The sequence below is a fragment of the Pleurodeles waltl genome, chromosome 10, assembly GCF_031143425.1.
Source record: "Pleurodeles waltl isolate 20211129_DDA chromosome 10, aPleWal1.hap1.20221129, whole genome shotgun sequence".
NCBI classification, from domain to species: Eukaryota; Metazoa; Chordata; class Amphibia; order Caudata; family Salamandridae; genus Pleurodeles; species Pleurodeles waltl.
In genome coordinates this window covers 881,362,443-881,384,385 of record NC_090449.1, presented here as the reverse complement: position 1 = coordinate 881,384,385, position 21,943 = coordinate 881,362,443, and positions in this window count along the sequence as shown.

The window sequence follows — 21,943 nt, the reverse complement described above, 5'->3', positions numbered from 1 at the left end:
ACCCCTCCTTGGATTCCCCTAGGTCTCTAGTTTTCAGAAATGCACAGGTTTGGTAGGTTTCCCTAGGTGGCGGCTGAGCTACAGGCCAAAATCTACAGGTAGGCACTTCGCTAAAAACAGGTCTGTTTTCTTCCAAAATTTTGGTGGTGTCCACGTTGCGCTTTGGGGCGTTTCCTGTCGCGGGCGCTAGGCCTACCCACGCAAGTGAGGTATCATTTTTATCGGGAGACTTGGGGGAACGCTGGGTGGAAGGAAATTTGTGGCTCCTCCCAGATTCCAGAACTTTCTGCCACAGAAATGTGAGGAACATGTGTTTTTTTAGCCAATTTTTGAGCTTTGCAAAGGATTCTGGGTAACAGAACCTGGTCCGAGCCCCGCCAGTCACCCCTCCTTGGATTCCCCTAGGTCTCTAGTTTTCAGAAATGCACAGGTTTGGTAGGTTTCCCTAGGTGGCGGCTGAGCTACAGGCCAAAATCTACAGGTAGGCACTTTGCTAAAAACAGGTCTGTTTTCTGTGATGTGTCCACGTTGCGCTTTGGGGCGTTTCCTGTCGCGGGCGCTAGGCCTACCCACACAAGTGAGGTATCATTTTTATCGGGAGACGTGGGGGAACGCTGGGTGGAAGGAAATTTGTGGCTCCTCTCAGATTCCAGAACTTTCTGCCACAGAAATGTGAGGAACATGTGTTTTTTTAGCCAATTTTTGAGCTTTGCAAAGGATTCTGGGTAACAGAACCTGGTCCGAGCCCCGCCAGTCACCCCTCCTTGGATTCCCCTAGGTCTCTAGTTTTCAGAAATGCACAGGTTTGGTAGGTTTCCCTAGGTGGCGGCTGAGCTACAGGCCAAAATCTACAGGTAGGCACTTCGCTAAAAACAGGTCTGTTTTCTTCCAAAATTTTGGTGGTGTCCACGTTGCGCTTTGGGGCGTTTCCTGTCGCGGGCGCTAGGCCTACCCACGCAAGTGAGGTATCATTTTTATCGGGAGACTTGGGGGAACGCTGGGTGGAAGGAAATTCGTGGCTCCTCCCAGATTCCAGAACTTTCTGCCACAGAAATGTGAGGAACATGTGTTTTTTTAGCCAATTTTTGAGCTTTGCAAAGGATTCTGGGTAACAGATCCTGGTCCGAGCCCCGCCAGTCACCCCTCCTTGGATTCCCCTAGGTCTCTAGTTTTCAGAAATGCACAGGTTTGGTAGGTTTCCCTAGGTGGCGGCTGAGCTAGAGGCCAAAATCTACAGGTAGGCACTTTGCTAAAAACAGGTCTGTTTTCTGTGATGTGTCCACGTTGCGCTTTGGGGCGTTTCCTGTCGCGGGCGCTAGGCCTACCCACACAAGTGAGGTATAATTTTTATTGGGAGACGTGGGGGAACGCTGGGTGGAAGGAAATTTGTGGCTCCTCTCAGATTCCAGAACTTTCTGCCACAGAAATGTGAGGAACATGTGTTTTTTTAGCCAATTTTTGAGCTTTGCAAAGGATTCTGGGTAACAGAACCTGGTCCGAGCCCCGCCAGTCACCCCTCCTTGGATTCCCCTAGGTCTCTAGTTTTCAGAAATGCACAGGTTTGGTAGGTTTCCCTAGGTGGCGGCTGAGCTACAGGCCAAAATCTACAGGTAGGCACTTCGCTAAAAACAGGTCTGTTTTCTTCCAAAATTTTGGTGGTGTCCACGTTGCGCTTTGGGGCGTTTCCTGTCGCGGGCGCTAGGCCTACCCACGCAAGTGAGGTATCATTTTTATCGGGAGACTTGGGGGAACGCTGGGTGGAAGGAAATTTGTGGCTCCTCCCAGATTCCAGAACTTTCTGCCACAGAAATGTGAGGAACATGTGTTTTTTTAGCCAATTTTTGAGCTTTGCAAAGGATTCTGGGTAACAGAACCTGGTCCGAGCCCCGCCAGTCACCCCTCCTTGGATTCCCCTAGGTCTCTAGTTTTCAGAAATGCACAGGTTTGGTAGGTTTCCCTAGGTGGCGGCTGAGCTACAGGCCAAAATCTACAGGTAGGCACTTTGCTAAAAACAGGTCTGTTTTCTGTGATGTGTCCACGTTGCGCTTTGGGGCGTTTCCTGTCGCGGGCGCTAGGCCTACCCACACAAGTGAGGTATCATTTTTATCGGGAGACGTGGGGGAACGCTGGGTGGAAGGAAATTTGTGGCTCCTCTCAGATTCCAGAACTTTCTGCCACAGAAATGTGAGGAACATGTGTTTTTTTAGCCAATTTTTGAGATTTGCTAAGGATTCTGGGTAACAGAACCTGGTCCGAGCCCCGCCAGTCACCCCTCCTTGGATTCCCCTAGGTCTCTAGTTTTCAGAAATGTACAGGTTTGGTAGGTTTCCCTAGGTGCCGGCTGAGCTAGAGGCCAAAATCTGCAGGTAGTCACTTCGCAAAAAACACCTCTGTTTTCTTCCAAAATTTTGGTGGTGTCCACGTTGCGCTTTGGGGCGTTTCCTGTCGCGGGCGCTAGGCCTACCCACTCAAGTGAGGTATCATTTTTATCGGGAGACTTGGGGGAACGCTGGGTGGAAGGAAATTTGTGGCTCCTCTCAGATTCCAGAACTTTCTGTCACTCAAATGTGAGGAAAATGCGTTTTTTTAGCCAAAATATGAGGTTTGCAAAGGATTCTGGGTAACAGAACCTGGTCTGAGCCCCGCCAGTCACCCCTCCTTGGATTCCCCTAGGTCTCTAGTTTTCAGAAATGCACAGGTTTGGTAGGTTTCCCTAGGTGGCGGCTGAGCTAGAGGCCAAAATCTACAGGTAGGCACTTTGCTAAAAACAGGTCTGTTTTCTGTGATGTGTCCACGTTGCGCTTTGGGGCGTTTCCTGTCGCGGGCGCTAGGCCTACCCACACAAGTGAGGTATCATTTTTATCGGGAGACGTGGGGGAACGCTGGGTGGAAGGAAATTTGTGGCTCCTCTCAGATTCCAGAACTTTCTGCCACAGAAATGTGAGGAACATGTGTTTTTTTAGCCAATTTTTGAGGTTTGCAAAGGATTCTGGGTAACAGAACCTGGTCCGAGCCACACAAATCACCCCATCTTGGATTCCCCTAGGTCTCTAGTTTTCAGAAATGCACAGGTTTGGTAGGTTTCCCTAGGTGGCGGCTGAGCTAGAGGCCAAAATCTACAGGTAGGCACTTTGCTAAAAACAGGTCTGTTTTCTGTGATGTGTCCACGTTGCGCTTTGGTGCGTTTCCTGTCGCGGGCGCTAGGCCTACCCACACAAGTGAGGTATCATTTTTATCGGGAGACTTGGGGGAACATAGAATAGCAAAACAAGTGTTATTGCCCCTTGTCTTTCTCTACATTTTTCCCTTCCAAATGTAAGACAGTGTGTAAAAAAGACGTCTATTTGAGAAATGCCCGGTAATTCACATGCTAGTATGGGCAGCCCGGAATTCAGAGATGTGCAAATAACCACTGCTTCTCAACACCTTATCTTGTGCCCATTTTGGAAATACAAAGGTTTTCTTGATAGCTATTTTTTACTCTTTATATTTCAGCAAATGAATTGCTGTATACCCGGCATAGAATGAAAACCCACTGCAGGGTGCAGGTCATTTATTGGCTCTGTGTACCTAGAGTTCTTGATGAACCTACAAGCCCTATATATCCCCGCAACCAGAAGAGTCCAGCAGACGTAACGGTATATTGCTTTCGAAAATCTGACATTGCAGGAAAAAGTTACAGAGTAAAACTTAGAGAAAAATTTATGTTTTTTTCACCTCAATTTCAATATTTTTCTTTTTCAGTTGCTATTTTCTGTAGGAAACCCTTGTAGGATCTACACAAATTACCCCTTGCTGAATTCAGAATTTTGAATTCAGATAAATGTATAGCCCAGATAATATAAGGGATAACATACCCCCTGTTTACATTATATGAATACTGAAAGTCACCATGGCATTCCATAGTCATATAGAGGAATGAGGCCAAAGAAAAGTTCCTTTAAAAGACTATGGAACTCTGAGGTGAGTTGCAATGTCCTTCTCATGCATGCCAGGGGGCACTTTAACCCATAAAGTAGGTGGTCCACCATCACCTTTCCCACAAACCACTTATAACCTTGGTGCATAACTCTTTCATATGAAAGAATGAGCATGTAATGCAAACATGAAGAATGAAAACAAAACCTCTAGTGCAAAATCAAACACATGTTAGATATTTGCTGCAAACAGATATTAGAGCTAGTTAAATACAAGTCAGTATTTTTTAAAGAAAAAAACTGCAGCAGCTCGGAATGTGTAGAAACATGCAGAAAGATTCTAGCTTTTCTCCAACTGTCTGTAATGCCAAAAATAAATATGTTCTCTCTGCCTGTCATTGAAAGCTAGAAAAAATAAAGAAAGAAGAAAGAAAAGCAGTGTCAAGTTTATGTTGCTAAACAGCTGGTTCCATTATGCCCAGTGACCTGACCTGCCATTCACCTGAGCTGCTGGCTATAACAGAAAGGCACTGTGACATCAGAACTAGACTATAATAACTTTTGATAGTCAAGTTCTGATGTATTTTTCCTTATAATTCTCAAAGGTCACTGATTATAAGAATCCCATGTATTATAGACTCTATAAAGAAATAAGGTATGGAATGGGACAGTTCAAAAGAGGTTGTGTGAGGGACAAGTATTTCCTGGGAAGCAACTGCAATTTCGAAACCGTGCGCCTTTATTAATAACCTACTTATTCAAATATCAAAAGCCAATCCTCCTTCAGAGGTTGATAAAGTGTGCACACTATAAGAAAGAACAGCTGGCTGCCAAACCCACTTATTTATCAGAAGCATATCTATGGGGAAGGCAGTAAAGTTGGTAGAAAGTTAGCATGGCAAGCCAAAAGTAAAATAATTAAAAATGAAATTAGAACTATTGAGGACATTCGGAATAAATTAATAATACATGAGCCAAATATAATTGCTGTAGTTTCCAAGCAGTTTTTTCTTCCAACTATAAGCAGAAAAGCTGACCCCAGCAGAGAAAAAAACTCTTATGTCGCTTTAGCAGCTGTCAATACCCTATATATATTGAACAAATAGCTGACTTGGAATCTCCTGTACAGGTGGCAGGGATCCTACAAGAACTTAAAGATCTATCCAAAAAAAGCAGAAGGACCAGATGGAATAAGGAGCTAGATCTACAAAGGTTCTTCACACTTAATAATTTCTTATTTATGCAATAACCATATATGGAATATAGGATAGTACTCCAAAACGTGCTCTTTTTGAAGCCTAGGAAAATCAAATGTATTGTAACTGTAATCAACCTATCAGGCTCTTAAATACGGATTGCAAAGTCTTTCTGCAACCAGCTGGCTCCAGTCATAGGGAGCATGACAGGTCAAAATCAAACTGGTTTTATACCCAGTCGAAAATTAGCGCCTCTAACCTATTTCCTAATAGAAGCCATCTGCTATCTTTTTGGGGATATTCTGTCTTGTGTAAGTTTTCTTAGATATGAAGGAAGCTAATGCTTATGGAATAGCTAAAACAATGAAACTTCCTCAGTTCCACAAGCTTACACCTACATAGAGCAACTCAACAATTTCCCAGGTAATGTCTGAGGGTAGTCGGATGTTCCAAGTAAGCGAATCACTGCTCCAAGAGATTTGCTCTGGGATTCAAAGGTTAAGCCTTATGCCCAAATTCAGGACCAATCTGATCAACCTACCAGAGGGGCATTAAATGACTTGCAATTTAGATAATGGATATTTTCTTTAACATACAATTATAGGTTTGCAATGAATCTGGGGAGGAGGCTGTCTGAAATTTTCAAAAAGGAAAGTATTTCCATAGTGTAAAAAATAGATCACTAAGGGCCATATGTACGAACACATTTTCCCATAGACACAGAATGGGTAAAACCCTCTGCTACATCTGTCACTAAGAGAGATCCTTTTGCTTAATTAGAGAAAAATTGATTCCACTAACAAACTCAGAATTGAGACAAATCTGTGAAACGATGCTCATTTTAGTAATGGGATCCAATATTTGGTGGACTTTCTATTTCAAACTACTCCAATTTTATTACACAATCTCTGATGCAACGATGCTTCACAGCAGGTCAATCGAAATTGTCAGAGTTGCAAAACATAAATCGGAAAATAGAAACACGTTTATCGACTGCCCAAGACTGCAGGATTCCTGGCAAGACGTGCAAGCCCAGATGTGCAATCTGACCAGTAAATAACACGAAATTGACAAAAAGATAGCCCTTTGGGGCTTCCCACTTTTTATAGATTTATATGGATCCCTGAAAATAGTGTTCTGTTTCTAGTTTCTAGGGACCCTGGTTTCTATAAAACTGTTGGACTTGGCCCTTTCTGCAGGGTCACCGCCAAACTTTTTGCCTTCACACCTCCTATTCTTCTGCTTTAGTTTTTGTTGGCCTTAGGACTCTGTGCACTTTATCACTGCTAACTAGTGCTAAAGTGCTTGTGCTGACTCTCTAAAACATAGTAAAATTGACTTACATCTGATTAGCACATTTAATTTACTTAAATATAAATTTCCCTATTAAAGTGTGTTGGACTTTTTTTCTAATGCAGGGTCATACCCAATCTTTTTGCCTCCTGCCTTCTATTTTTACTGACCTGTTGCAGTTGGCTTTTGAACTCTGAGCACTTTACCACTGCTAACCAGTGCTAAAGTGCATATGCTCTCTGTGTAAAATTGTATGTAATTGGTTTATCCATGATTGGCATATTTGATTTACTAGTAAGTCCCTAGTAAAGTGCACTAGAGGTGCCAGGGCCTGTAAATCAAATGCTACTAGTGGGCCTGCAGCACTGGTTGTGCCACCCACATAAGTAGCTCTGTAATCATGCCTCAGAACTGCCATTGCAGTGTCTGTGTGTGCACTTTTAACTGTAAATTCGACTTGGCAAGTGTATCCACCTGACAGGCCTAAACCTTCCCTTTTCTTACATGTAAGGCACCCCTAAGGTAGGCCCTGGTAGCCCCAAGGGCAGGGTGCAGTGTATGGTTAAGGTGGGACATATAGTAATGTGTTTTATATGTCCTGACAGTGAAATATTGCTAAATTAGTTTTTCACTGTTGCAAGGCCTGTCCCTCTCACAGGTTAACATGGGGGCTACCTTTAAATCTGATTAAAGTGTAGATTCCCTTTGTGAGCGGATGGACACATGGAGTTTGGGGTCTCTGAGCTCACAATTTAAAAATACATCTTTTAGTAAAGTTGATTTCAAGATTGTGTGTTTGAAAATGCCACTTTTAGAAAGTGAGCATTTTCTTGCTTATACCATTTCTGTGACTCTGCCTGTTGGTGGATTCCCTGTCTGGGTCAGTTTGACAGTTGGGCTGGTTGCACCTCACACTAGACAGTGACACAAAGGGAGCTAGGGTGTAGTCTGCATTTCCTGATGAGCCATCTGTGCTAGGAGGGAGGGGAGGAGTGGTCACTTACACCTGAAAAGACTGTGCCTGTCCCCACACAATGCCGTCTCCGACCCCCTGGTGAGTGTCTGGGGCCTGGCCTGGGAAAGGCAGGATTTCACATTCAAAAGAAACTTTACTTTGAAGTAGTCCTACTTCAAAGGACAAATTGGGTATAAGAAGGGCACCCAAAACCACAGACTTTAGATCACTTCTGGACATCAAGAGGAGCCTCTGCCTGGAGAAGAGCTGAAGAGCTGAGGAGAAGTGCTGCCCTGCCTGTGCTTTGTGGAGCTGTCCTGCAGTTGCTGCTTCTGCCAGAGTATGAGAGCAAAGACTGGTCTTTGTGTGCCTTCCATCTTGTGAAGAAGTCTCCAAGGGCTTGATTTAGAGCCTGCCTCCTGTTGTTTGAAGTCTCAGGGACAGCAAAGACTTTTCTCTGCCAGCACATGGAGTCTCTGGAGAGACTCCTGCTCTGACAAGTGGTGCCCTATCCAGTCCCTGGGCCCTTGAAAGGAAAGCTGGTGGAAATCCAAGGAAATCGACTTCGGACGACTTCGGACCGACCCCACTGCTGAATCCGGTGACGCCGCCTGCACCCAACTCTGTGATCTTCGCTGGAACGCGATGACCTTCGCAGGCCAGACACCCCTGCAGCCCTGCTGAAGTCCGCAACTCTGAGGAAGTCGCCACACCACGTCGTGACCGACGCTGCTCGAAGTGCACGGATTCAACATTTTGCACAGATGACGCGATCCCCGACTTCACGCATCGGCACGTTTTCATTTCTTCACCAAGCTACTGTACCTGGGGGTCTACGCGACGCCGCTTGGGAACGATTCTGTCACAACGCCGTGTTAACACCTCATCGAAGTATTTTGTGTTTCTAAGCGCTATTTTTGAGTTTAATCTTTAAAAATTCATAACTTGACTTGTGTATGTCGGATATTTGTCGTTTTGGTCTTGTTTTTTTAGATAAACATTTCCTATTTTTCTAAACCTGTGTTGTGTCATTTTGTAGTGTTTTCATTGAGTTACTGTGTGTGTTGGTACAAATACTTTAGACCTAGCACTCTGAAGTTAAGCCTACTGCTCTGCCAAGCTACCAAGGGGATAAGCAGGGGTTAGCTGAGGGTGATTCTCGTTTACCCTGACTACAGTGAGGGACCTTGCTTGAACAGGGGGTAACCTGACTGTCAACCAAAGACCCCATTTCTAACAAAGTGGTAACCATATACACAGGGATGATAAATTAAATGGCACTAGTGTGCCTGCAGAACGTATTCTGACACCCACTTACACAGCCCTTTAAACATGTTCCAGGTCTGTCATTGCAGTTTGTTGACAGTTTTGAACTGCCAATTCGACTTGGCAAAATAGCGCCTTGTCAAGCCTTGAACTCCATTTTTATGACACATATGTCACCCATAAGGTAGGCCCCAGACATTGCATAAGGCACAGTGCATTGTAATTAATAAGTTAGACATGTTTGTGTACTTTTACGTTTTATATTTGGTGGTGGACAGAAACTCACACATTTGTTTTTCACTACTGGGGGCCTACCTCTCTCATAGGATTTTATTGGGTTACCTTTATTACAAGTGATAACTTTTGATTACAAGCAAGTAGGGAAGTTATGTGTGGTGTCTGAGGAATGTAATTTTAAATCCTCTTTAATAGTGAAGTCAGATTTTAAGTCACATTTCTGAAAATGTCACTTTTAGAAAGTTAACATTTTCTTGTCCTAATAATTTGCTGCCTGCTACCTGTTCCTGGGTTGCATGAGTGGGAGTAGTTGGCCTTTGTGTATTCTTCCCAGACAGCCACACAACAGAGGGACTATGTGTGCTTGGATGGGCCATCTCAGACAGGATGAGAGGCAGAGCTATGCACAGCCCCAATCACACTTCAAAAGACCGTGGCCTGCTCTCACACAAGAACTTCACACTAGCCTACTGTGCCTGCAGACAGACTGAGAGGGCAGAGAGGCAGGAGATTTCAGACTCTTCTGTGGGAAGAAGCCTCCAGAAGTTTCTCCCACTTAAAACGAGCACCACGTATAAAAACAGAACTCTCAATCCACTCTTCAGTTTACTTTCTGGACCTATGAAAGGACTCACAAAGGACTGCCTGCTGCTGTGCACTTCTGAAGGACTGATTTGCTGCACAGAGAAGTACTGCTTTGCTGCCTGAAGCCTGATTGAAGCCCCTACTCCAACTCTAGAGCCCAACTCTAAATCAGGCCCTAAATCTGAACATAGGAATCTTCAGCCACAACCTCATCCAGCGGCTCCCCGACAATGACGTCTCCTCCTCGGACACCACCAGCTGCCTTGCCCACCTGAACTTTACCTTCTCAGACATTTCTTCCAAAATTTCTAACTGCGAAAGTAAGCGGAGGCTGGATCAATCAAATTTGTGTATCCTTCTCCTTATTTTAGTGTGCAATAATTTATTGAAATTTGCTCTATTTTTCTCAATTGATGTGGGATTTTTCTTGTGTTGTGTGTTCATCTTATTACTGTTTGTGTGCTGCATAAATACTTTACACACTAATTCTAAGTTAAGCCTGAATTATTTTCTGCCGAGCTACCTGAACGATAAACACAGGTTAATATAGTGAATTTTGTGGTTCCCTCTGACAGGTATTTTGGCTGTGGCTTCAATATGGGTCATCCTCTCTTTAACAAAAACCCAGTTTCTCACATACAGCATGACAGTCATTTGTACTATCTGATTCTGAAGAACCTACCAAAACAAGATACTGCCTGTGGAAGGGGATAATGAACACAAACAATGCCCTATCAATATATCTACATGATGCTGAGAACATCAAACACTGATTGCTAACCTTGAAATCCAAGATACGTAGGCAAGTTGTGAAGCAAGAGTACAAAAGCATGGCAACTAGTGGTGGTTCTCCACCTCAGCTTTACCTCAAGTTGAGGGAAAAAAACGTTATGACTATCATCAACATGCCCGGTGTGGAACACATGAATGAAGGTCTAGAAATCAGAGGAATCCAAGGAAAGAGACATGGGACCAACAATTATAGTACATGTGGTTATTAAAAAGTTGAATCAGCTGAAAATCATCATCATTATGAATAGTGATCAATGTAAGTTGTTGCACAAGTTCACAATATTCCAAGTATCTGCTTCCAATGCTGCCAAAAACTCTCTAATTATATTACTGAAGTACTGAGATAGGACTACAACAGTCATAATACAATCTAGGTGATGAAGGGTTGATTTGTCTTTTATTCACCAATCAACCACTTATGTTGTGGTCACCATAGCATGACCACTTTTGTTCCTATGCAGGATTATGACTTTGTGGTTTGATCCAGGATACCTTGCAGAGTCTTCCAGTATACACAGATCAGCATTATATAGCATTTGCACACTAATGGTGTACTTCTTTTTACAATTTCAGCATACCTGTTCCTCTGTATGTGAGACCACCAGGTGTACGTGAGCGCTGTCATTTGACTTTTGGACATCAGGAAATCTCATAGTGGTGGAGAATTTTGCTTTGCCAGGATTGGTTGTGCGGGTGTCCATGGTGAATTTTGTATGTTGTCGACTCACCCTCAGCAAAGCATCCATAGCTTGGATCAGTATTTTGCTGACAGTTAGCTGAGAATAGACATGCACCTATCTTACTGTTTACTGTGTGGCACCTGCTGCAAAGAATTCAAGCACTGCTAGTATTTGCAGGAAGGGAGGGTGGCATTGGATCCCTGTGTTGGGTTCAATGGAATCCCTAATTATGTAATTATGTTTGTATGGTGCCCATATCAAGCATGTATGTGCTCAGGATTTCAGGTTGACTCATGTTTAGGATTTACAGCCTTACCCCGGCAAGCTTGGCACTCCACCTTCAATGCTGCTTGCTTTGAGGCGAGGCTTTGGGGCCTGGTTTCCATCCTCATGCTGTATCGTTTATTGTATGAGAATATAGGTCTGCCATAGCATGATATATTGACCTAGCAGTGCTGCATCCATAGTGAGGATCTGAGGAGAGGAAGTTTGAACTGCAGCAATCAATCTGTGTGTGCTTCACCTGTGCATAGCTGTTCAGGTGCAGTGTACTAGCATGTGTGCTTTTATTTTTTTAGCTCGCTGGATGTACTGTGTTTTTATGAACTGTTGGGCAGTTCTTTATCTTTTTGTAATGTTTATCGCTTGTCTTTCATTCCTTAGTTTCAAGCACTTTTACCACCTGCTTTTGACAGGAGAAATGTTAAGGTTGTATTTCCATTCGTTTTCAATTACCTCTCATACTTGTAATTGAGCTTTGCTTACCTGGTGTTGTTTTCCCTATGTGGTAAGCATGTAGCATTTGCGATAAATACAGCATACACTTTGTTACTCGAGATCCGACTGGCAGGCAAATTCATGTGCTAATAACCCTGGCATGTGCTTACCACTAAGCTGAACACATAATCGAGGCCTATGTTTCTGTTGTGTTATATTTTATTTTATCATAAGCTCGACAATTAAAATGATTCCAATTACATTTGCTCATGAATACACTTCTTGTTCAGCTTGACCCATGTTGTAAATTTAGCGGTTTTTAAAAGTATAGGACAATATCAGGCTAACCTTAGTAATTAAAGGCAAAAAACGTGTGACCTAGAAAGATGAAACCGTTAGTTGGCTAACTAATATTTTGGGTTTGAGGACCCGATAGCTACATTCTAATGGAGAAAGGGAATGAAGTAGTTTTGAATTCTAGCCAGCAAAAATATGAGTTCCCTAAACAAATATGTCATCTATGCTAGAATGGCTCTTGTTTATTACTTTAAAAAATAATAAACTGCATGTTTTAAGGAGTTTGCTTGTGAATTACTTTGTAAACTGAATGTCTACATAAAGCCACTAGCCAAAATGTACTGTAAAATAAATTTCATTTATTTTGGATATAAAATGCGTTGTTTTGGGCGTACCTCACTGCAAATCATGCTCGGTGTTTCTGCGCCCCAGACACATAATAAAATGCTGCTGAGTATTTATTTCCAAATTGTGTAACAATTTCAAATAAAAAACAATAATAAACATAACAAATGGGCTTCATGATAGGCTTTTATCTCTAGAGTCTTTAATACTAAAAAATATGACTGCACAAAATGCATGGTAAAGACTAGATTGATTTCTACGCAAGGGTTTTGCAACTTCAAGTAACATTTCTCAAATATGCATATTCGGAGACAGAGCGCCAAGAGACTAGAAATAAGCCATGGGGGAAATAAAACATTCTATATGATGTTCACGAACAATGTAGAATTTAAAATAAAAACATTTAAAGTAGTCTGCATTAAAAGTCATTATTTTAAGTTTTCGTTTGATTTTTGGGTTTATTTATATTCCGTACAACTGTGAAGAAAGGTTTGCATAATGTACTATAGTTTGCAATTAATCAAAGCTTGCAAATAGGAAACTAACGTGCTGTTCTGTTCTCAGCGCTCTCTATGCCAATTGCGCCAATAATTTGGCAAGCAAGGCAGGAGCATATTTTGGATTCTGCTGAGACAGTTCTTTTGCACGGCGCAGATAACACAAATCTTGTTAACCGACTGACAGAGTATATAAAAGGCTTTGGAATAAACCATCAGCATTTAATATCTCAACAAAGACAGAAAATGTTATCAGGATGTAGCAGGATGAGAGAGATGTGCGTTTTTGGCAGCCATTTTAGTGCTTACACTGGATATAAAAGTCCCGAAATATTCGAAATATAAAGAAACCACCATAGTTACTTTAATATTTGCCCTGAACGGTGGCAAAAGGAAGCACAAAAATCGAAAGGGGAAAATACTGACTGTTTTTTAAAAAGACCAAACAAGACAGTTAAATCGTGTGCTCATTTTTTAGCCTACTACCAATTCAAAGTACAAAACCATTATTTTACTGATTGTGTACAATCAGAAAAGGTCAGTCACCTCTCTGAAAGCATCAATATTCTGTCTTGTAAAAGTACAAAAGTGCTGATGATGGACATACATTTCATTAAACAATCAAAAAACATAACACTGTGCCATTATATTTAACACCACCCCTGTTTAAAAAAATCACTTTGAGTCAATCATTCAACATAAACAGTAAAAACATTTCTAAGCCTCGGCATAAATTTGTTCAGAGGGCATTCATTGAACCTCATCTTTACATGCCATAGGTGTGGATCCTTTTTCGATTACATTTTTCGTAGTATGGTACATTTAAACTATATTAAACATTGTGTTCCATGTTTAACAAAATGTTTGAAACATTGTGGATGTTTGTGCGCAATGAGCCAAGCACAGCCTCGAAAATTCATGCTTGCTAGGTCTGACTGGAGATAGCTGTAGATGTGTGATTGTGGAAATATTATGCTGTAGGAAGTTGGCTCTTTATATAGTATATCAACATGAGATATACTGTGCAAATAATCCAGGGGTACCCTTACTAGTGGACAGGGGCTTGCTCTAGCACTCCCAAGGTGCTCTCTTAGGGGGTAGTGTGGTTGAGCAGCCTTAGGCTTATTAGAGAGGAGTGTTAGACATTTACCATAGGCACACAGTCAAAAATGAGATCCACGACTCAATAAGGAGATCCACAACAAATTTATAAAAATAACAGGTATCCTTATATATGTTTAGTTACTAGAATCAATAAGATCAGGTAAGTACGTTTTGCAGTAGAACTTATCACAGGTTTGAAAAGTTGACAGTGCAATTTTCTGAAGCTGCAATGTTACCCCATGGGAGAGAAAACATGTAGGGCAAGCAGGTACTTCACAGCAACTTACAGGACCAATCATCCAGACTTAAGGTGAGGACAGGACAGGGAACTAAGCCACACCAACAGGTCATCTTGGGCAGCACTGGGGCAGCTGGGTGCAGTGGTGAAGTTCAGCATCGGGTGCCCTGTGTAAGTCAATGGGGATCGGTACGGTCACAAAAAATGCTGCAGGTGGGGACTAAAGGGCCAGTCTGGGTGAACCAACAGGGAGGTCCAAGTCTTGAGATGCCTGAGAACGGGGTCCTATTCTCCTTGGGTGGTGCCCAGGCATTAGGACCATCGGGTTTCCATCACTGGTGGCGGTCGTGGTAGAGGGGGAGGCCAGCACAAAGAGGATGCAGGCGTGGACGGGGTGTCCAGCCTGACTGAACAAACAAGTGGGCTCAAGTCTCACAAGGCTCAGGGGCATATAGACAACAATGGTCCTCTTCTCCTTGGTCTAGGGCATCCGGGTGTAGAGGTGTAGTGGACCACCGGATTTCTGTTACTGGAGGCGGTCGCAGTAGAAGAGGGTCTGCACCAAGGCTGCAGGCGTCGGCTTGTAGGTCGCAGTGGGAAGTGGGACTGTGTCTCTGGAGGGTCTGGCAACCATGATGGCACCATTGGCCCACTTTAACTCGGGCTAGGAGGCACAGGTGCAGTGGTACTGTCTTGCGTCGGGTTTTGACAGTCTAGAGTCCTCACAGTATCTCTTGGGGTGCCTGCAAGGTGCAGGAAAGCAGCTCTGCCGTCTGCTGCTCCACAGGAGTTCCTGGATCTTAGGTGAAGGCTGGCAGTCCTCCTAGGCTTTTGGAGGCACAAGCAGCTGCAGGACAAGGTGTCTTGAGCATGATTGTCAAAGTCAGCAGGCAGGCCGGCAGGGTTGGTGCCAAGTCAGACATTGGTCTTCAGTTCTCGCTTTTGCATCTCTGGAGAGTCCTTCTTCTTCTTCAGGTCAGCAGGATCTGATTTTCCTGGTGCCAGGGGCTCCACTAAATACCAAATTTATGGGGCATTTCAGGGGACTGTACAGCTACTTACCCCAGGTGTCACTGCACCCCATATACGACTACTTCCTCTGGGAAGTGGGCATAACTCTATTCCAGAATTCCTACCTCCGCCCTCACTAGGATGGCAGACTTTGAAATTTCATGTTCACATCAGGCAACTCACCTTAGTGGTGGAACTGACCTAAGGGGTGAACATGCTTTTCTGAACACTAACCTTTCCACCTGTCCTGGTACCAAATGGGCCCTGGGGTAGTCCCTCTGAGGGAGGCCATATCTTCATACCAAGGGTGGTGGGCCCTTTGCACCCCCTTGCCTTAGAGTGCAGATTTGCCGGTCATTCTTTTGGGAGGGGTGTGTTAACATCCCTGCCAGAGCAGGCTTTGTTCCTGACCACCAGCAGAGGTTCTCACCTTCGGGATCAGAAACCTGTCTGTATGTGGCAGGCTGGCTAAAACTAGTCGTCCAGTACACCAGTAGTTGGTAGGTTTCAATGGGGCACCTCTATGGTGCCCTCTGGGTGCATGTATTAATAAATTCATCACTGGAATCAGTTACGGTTTATTAATACGAGATGTTTGATACCAAACATCTCTAGTTTCAGTAAAGCCATCATGTAGCTGGGGAACGTGTATTGACCAGTGTCCAACACATGTACTTAAAATGGCTTCCCTGATCACTCACTATGTCTGGAAAATGACAAAGACAGCTCTAGCAGCTATGCCCACACATCTGCTCTTGCAGCTATGCCCAATATAATGCACCCTAACGTAGGGCTGGAAGGCCTGCTGTAGGGGTGTCTTACATATATTGCATGCAGAGTTAGTGGGCATGGCACACAGACTATGTGCCATGTCATGTTTACATGCATCCTGCAATGACAGTCTGCATAAGCTAGGTGAGGGGCCCCTGAGGGTGGCACAATATATGCTGCAATCCTTTGGAACTCTCTTTGGTACCCATGTCCTATGTACCTGGGTTACCAAATTTACTAGGGACTTACAATTGGGGAACAGTTGTACTGTTTTAGGGAAAGAGATCTGGCACTGGTGATCCGGTTAGCAGGACCCCAGTGCACTTTTAGTCAAACTTGCATCATGTACCAGGCAAAATGTGGGGGTGATATATACATTGAGAGGAGCTTTGGGTCAGTCCAGTTCAGCTCTTGCTTGTAGAATTCAGTTGAACATATTGCATCTATAATTAATGTGCACTAGTCACTTCACATAAATACCAGTACTTAATCTCCCTCAGGAACGCTTTGCTGTGAATCCGACTGGAAGAGAGTCAGAGAGAAAGGGGCAAAGCAACCGAGGCCCCTGGTGCTGCTAGTTAGAGGAGAGAAGTTCAAAAGGATGAAAAACAGTGAAATCATGCTAGAGTGAGGTGGTATGAGTGACGTGTTAAGTGTCTCACCCTTGTGCTGTATGGCCAGAAGGCCAGAAGGATGGGCCGAGCCTCTCTGCCTCCTTTCCCTTATGAATGTCTAGGTACCACGGTCAGCTGGGAACAAGGAGATCCGTCCTGTTTAACTTTGCATAAGTTAACATAAAATTCAATCAATTGGCAAAGGATAAGGTGCGACGAGTACATACCCTAATAAATATGCTAATGCAAAGACCCTCACTTTCAAAATGATGTCTTTTGTATTAACACTTTTTCAAGGCTAGTAGTAGTAGTTAAATCCTCTGATAAGAGCCCCTAACTATGGACGTGAAGGCTGTAATAAAAAAGAAGGGGCTCAAAAAGGACAGAATTGTTCTGGTCTCTGAAGACTATGATGAATCATCTGCAGAGCATAGCCTCTCTATTATTAAATACTTATCAGGTGTTCCTGATTTTTTTGCTAGCTTCACAAAAATTGAAGTTTGCCCTTAAATTAGGAATCCACTCCTAGATGCTACATCTAGAGCTCTTAACTGGCAATCTGATAAAATGAAACTGCAAAAAAAAATGATCAAATGCTGGCCATGCTTATAATGAGAAGTGACTCTAAATTGGAGTCATGATGAAATATAACTGACTAAAAATCACTTAATCAAGTACGTCCAACCTGCTCACGTCCACCTATAATAGATAATTCAAATTTTTACCTGCCATGCCTCAAACAATAAATGATCAGAGGTCTATTAAATCTACAGGCCACAAAAAAGCTTGATGGCAATGGCAGTATTTCCTGCAACCATGATATGTGATGGGTACTTGCTTCTTCCGCGGATGCTGAATTTGTTGATAATGCTTCAGCTCTGACATGAGAACACCCTGGTTGTGACCATCTTTTTAAGATTCAGCCTGTCCTTGATCACTTTGTAGATTGAGTTTCAGAGATCTATAATCCTGGGCATGAAATAGCTGTGGATGAGCCTTTGGTTCTGTTCAGGGGCTGTTTGGTTTTTAGGTAGTACATTCCCAGCAAGAGGGCATTTTATGGAATTATGATGTATATGCTATCAGAGAGTAGTACTGGATATGTCTACAATTTCAGGGTGTACACTGTAGGGATTCCAGTATTGACTCTCCTGGTTGCCCATCCACATTGGGAGTTAGTGAGAAAATTGTTTGGGAACTTGGTAGAGGACTTTTTAACAAAGGTCACAATTTATACGTAGATGACTTCTACACTGGTGTGCAATTGTTCAGGGAATTCCTAAAAAGTGGACACGGTTGCTTGTGGCACAATCCGATCTAACAGTAAAGTGTACTCAAAAGAGCTTGTTTGTAAAGAAAAGTGAGAGGGGACAGTGCAGTGCTTTGCATAGTGATAAATATCTAACTGTGTAATTTGCAGACAGGAGAGATGTCTACATGCTGACTACCACCCATGATGAAAATACTTCAGCTGTGACTGTTTGAGGTAAGGTAGCTGAAGCATGTAAACCTGTGTGCACTTTAGACTACAATAAACACATAGGTGGTGTAGACAGAGTAGATCAGAGGTTGGAACCTTACACTGCTGTTCGTAAGGCTTAAATTTGTTATAAGAAGTTGGCTATCCATTTATTCAATGCTTTTGTTGCATTCAAGGATTGTTCTCTGGAGTCAAAGACAACATTTGTTCAGTTTCAGCAGTATGTGATAGGCTGCCTTGTTGTAGTGGAACAGGCAAGTGTTCCTAGAGTTGGAGTAGTGGAGGATGTGGCTAGATTGAAAGATCGTCACTTTGATGATCATATTCCTCCCAGGCCCAAAAAAGACTTCCCCGGTAGGAGATGTAGAGTCTGTATGCAAAGATGTGTGCAGAAGGAGAGTCATATACACTGCCTCCAGTGTCCTTCTAAACCCGGACAGTCTGTGCCCATATATTTTAAAATTCTACCACACACAACAGGGTTTTTGGGAGCAACTGTGAGCGTCAAAAGAAAAAGTAAACTCACTGGTTTATATTGTTTTATGTTTTTTGTTCAGATTTCACGGTTGGCATTGTGATGTATTTAGTTAGAGCTGTTGTGCTTGAAGTTATAGTTCTCTATTTACACCCAATTGGTTTGTGCTTTGTTTTTTATTGAAAAAACATGTGATGATGGTGTACATGACTGGTGCTTGGCTGGCGGTTTGAGTGATCTGGCACTTGACTGGTGTGTGCATAGACTGGCGCTTGACAGGTGGTGTGCGTAGACTGGTGTTTGGCTGGTGGTGTGCGTGGACTGGCCTTTGGCTGGTGGTGTGTGTGAGCTGGCACTTGGCTCATGGTGTGTGTGAGCTGGCTGTTGGCTGGTGGTGTTTGTGAGCTGCCATTTGACTGGCGGTGTGTGAGTAGTCACTTGCTAGTCACTACATACACTGCTAGCCAAACACCAGTTCACACACCCCATCAGTCACTGACCTTGATATTTGCTCCCAGAGCCCTTAACTACAGGTGGGTTCCCCAGAACTCACCCAAGTGACCGATTGAATTTTGAATACTTTTGCCCATTGACTTCAATGCAAAAGAGTGAATTACTGTGATTTATTATTTACTTAAAAAATTCCTAAGTACGAGTAACTGCTTTTTTCTTGCGAATGTTTTGGTGTCTAAAATAATCTAAAAATACACTTTGTAAATTGGTGTCAGATTTCTTTCAAGTCATGTCATTTTCAAGTCCATGTTGGTGTTTTAAAATGCTTTACACATGTTCCTCTAAGTAGCCTGACTGCTCTTTGCCACTCCACTAGGGACTGAGCTAGAGTTTACTGGTGTGAATTTGAGGTCCATTACTGGTTATTGTATTAGTATTACATGGTAAGACCCCCCTTGCCATACCACATAATACTTTCACCCTGCTACACCTTTCATTTATTAACAGTACATTTAAGTTTTGTGAAATCTCTTGTTAACATTTTTTTAACTTTCTAAACCTTCACTCACCCTCGTGCTAAATCCAACCAGTATGTGTGTGTACTTGAGCAATAGATGGTTGTGAGGTAATATTTGTCTTTTCTGACTTTCTGAGCCAGGATATACATTGTCTCTACAGTGGCTGTAATGTGCTGGTCCCATCCCTGGCAGTGTGAATGGTCTTGTGTGTGTCAAGTATGAAAGATGTTTGAATGGCGTGGAAAGCAGTTGATTCCTTGTCACAGCTTTACAGCTCGTAAGCTGTGAGTTACTGGGTCAATATTTTGACCTTTCAATTATTAACAGTGCATTTTATTTTTGTGAAATTTCTTGTTTATAAAATATTATGTTCTGAACCTTCACTCACCCTCGTGCCAATCCAACGAGAATGTGTGTGTACTTGAGGAATAGATGGTTGTGAAGTATTATGGCCCTCATTACAACCCTGGCTGTCGGTGTTAAAGCAGCGGTAATACCGCTAAAAGGCCGGTGGAAAGAAAAATGGAATCACAACCATGGTGGAAACTGCCAACACAGACAGCTACTTTAACACACTGACCGCCACGGCGGTAGAAACAAACAACCCGGCGGTAACCGCCAACAGACAGGCAGAAGACAATGTACCGCCCACTATATTACAAGGCACCAATCCGCCAGCTTTTCCGGGGCACTACCAACGTCATCAAAAGCATGGTGGAAGCAGAATACGGAAGGGAAACCCCTCACCTCTCGACACCCAATGAGGAACTAGGATGCCATGGAGCCCGAACTTCAGGTGTTACCAATGTTGGTTTACCTCCTCTTCTAACAGGAACATCAAAGATGGTGGCAACGACCACGGTAAATACTGCACCTAGCACACAGGGGAGGGGGGGGGGAAAAGAGAGTGACACACACACGCAAAACCCCCACCCCATCCTCACCCACATCACCATACACACAAATACATGCATCAACATTACATATACACCCCGTAACCCTCTGGAAGAACGCAAGGACCAAATGAAATGATTGTAACAAGTGTAATCATCAAAAATCCAGATAGGGCAACATGTCTGTAAGAGATCAATATATACAAATATGTACAGCAACTACACAAGTCCGGAAAGTATTCCATTCAATGTCCTGGACCAGTGTTCTCAAAATGCATGGGTGAAGCCCACACATGATAACTGGCTCAAAACGGAGAGAACGCTGCTGGGGGATAAGGTCGAAAAAAAACATGCTCCTCAGGAGGGAGGAGAGCACCTCAGCCGGATGATGGGACGACGCCACTGCTCCACGAGGGGCTCCATGCCCACTGCTTGGTCCTGGGGAGTGCAAAGCCACAGTCTCTCAAGTCTCTCAAGTGGGTGGTTTGCCCAATGCTTGCTCCTGGGGAGTGCAAGGCCACAGTCTCTCAAGTGGGTGGTTTGCCCACTGCTTGGTCCTGGGGAGTACAAAGCCACAGTCTCTCAAGTGGGTGGTTTGCCGACTGCTTGCTCCTGGGGAGTGTGAGGCCACAGTCCCTCAAGTGGGTGACATGTTCCACTGTTTCTGGAGGGGGCTTAGTGCCCAGAATGCTTCATCCTGCCAAGGACTGGGGTAGTGGATGTCTTTCTCCACTGGTTCTGGAGGGGCCATGGTGGCCAGAGTGCTTCATCCTGCCAAGGACTGGGGCAGTGGATGTCTTTCTCCACTGGTTCTGGAGGGGCCATGGTGGCCAGAGTGTTTCATCCTGCCAAGGACTGGGGTAGTGGATGTCTTTCTCCACTGGTTCTGGAGGCCAGAGTGCTGCACATAGTGTGTGGCAGTACCCATTCACTCACCTGGGTGTCAGAGCCACAACATTTTCTGGGAACAGGTAGAATGATACTCCATGGGGCAGAGACACAGTCCACCCTGTGGCGACTTTGCCTGCCAACTGCTGGTACTGCCAGTGCTGGTTGTTGTGCCTCGTGTAGTGTGTGCAGGGTCCAGGACATCTCCTGCAGTCTCGGATGACTGCACACTGGGGATGATGTTGATCTCGGCTGTGGTGGCACTGTCTAAGCACATCGTGGGGCAGGTGGCAGTGGGTGCGGCAGTGTCTGCGGCTGAGATGCTGTCGGTGCTGCAGGTGTCAGCACCTGTGGAGGGAGACAGCAGGACGTCTCCTGCAGCCTCGGACGGCTGCTCACTGGGGATTATGCTGGGGACTGTAGCAGAGGCAGCAGACATGCAGGTGGCGGTGCAGGTGGCGGTGCAGGCGGTGGTGCAAGTGGCGGTAGTTGCGGCAGTGGCCACCGCTGTACAGGTTGCTGTTCTGTCTTGCAGAAGGAGAGACACCAGTCCCTCACCCGGAGGCTCCGTGCCCTAAGGTGACTTCTCTTTAGCCTTGTGTCCCTTCCCCACCTTGGAAGTCGCTGCTGGGACCTTGGCACTGTCCTCTTTTGTCTTGGAGGAGTCCTTGCTGGGTGGTTGGTGCTGCTTTTCCCTACGGCATGTGGGCCCCTTCTTCAC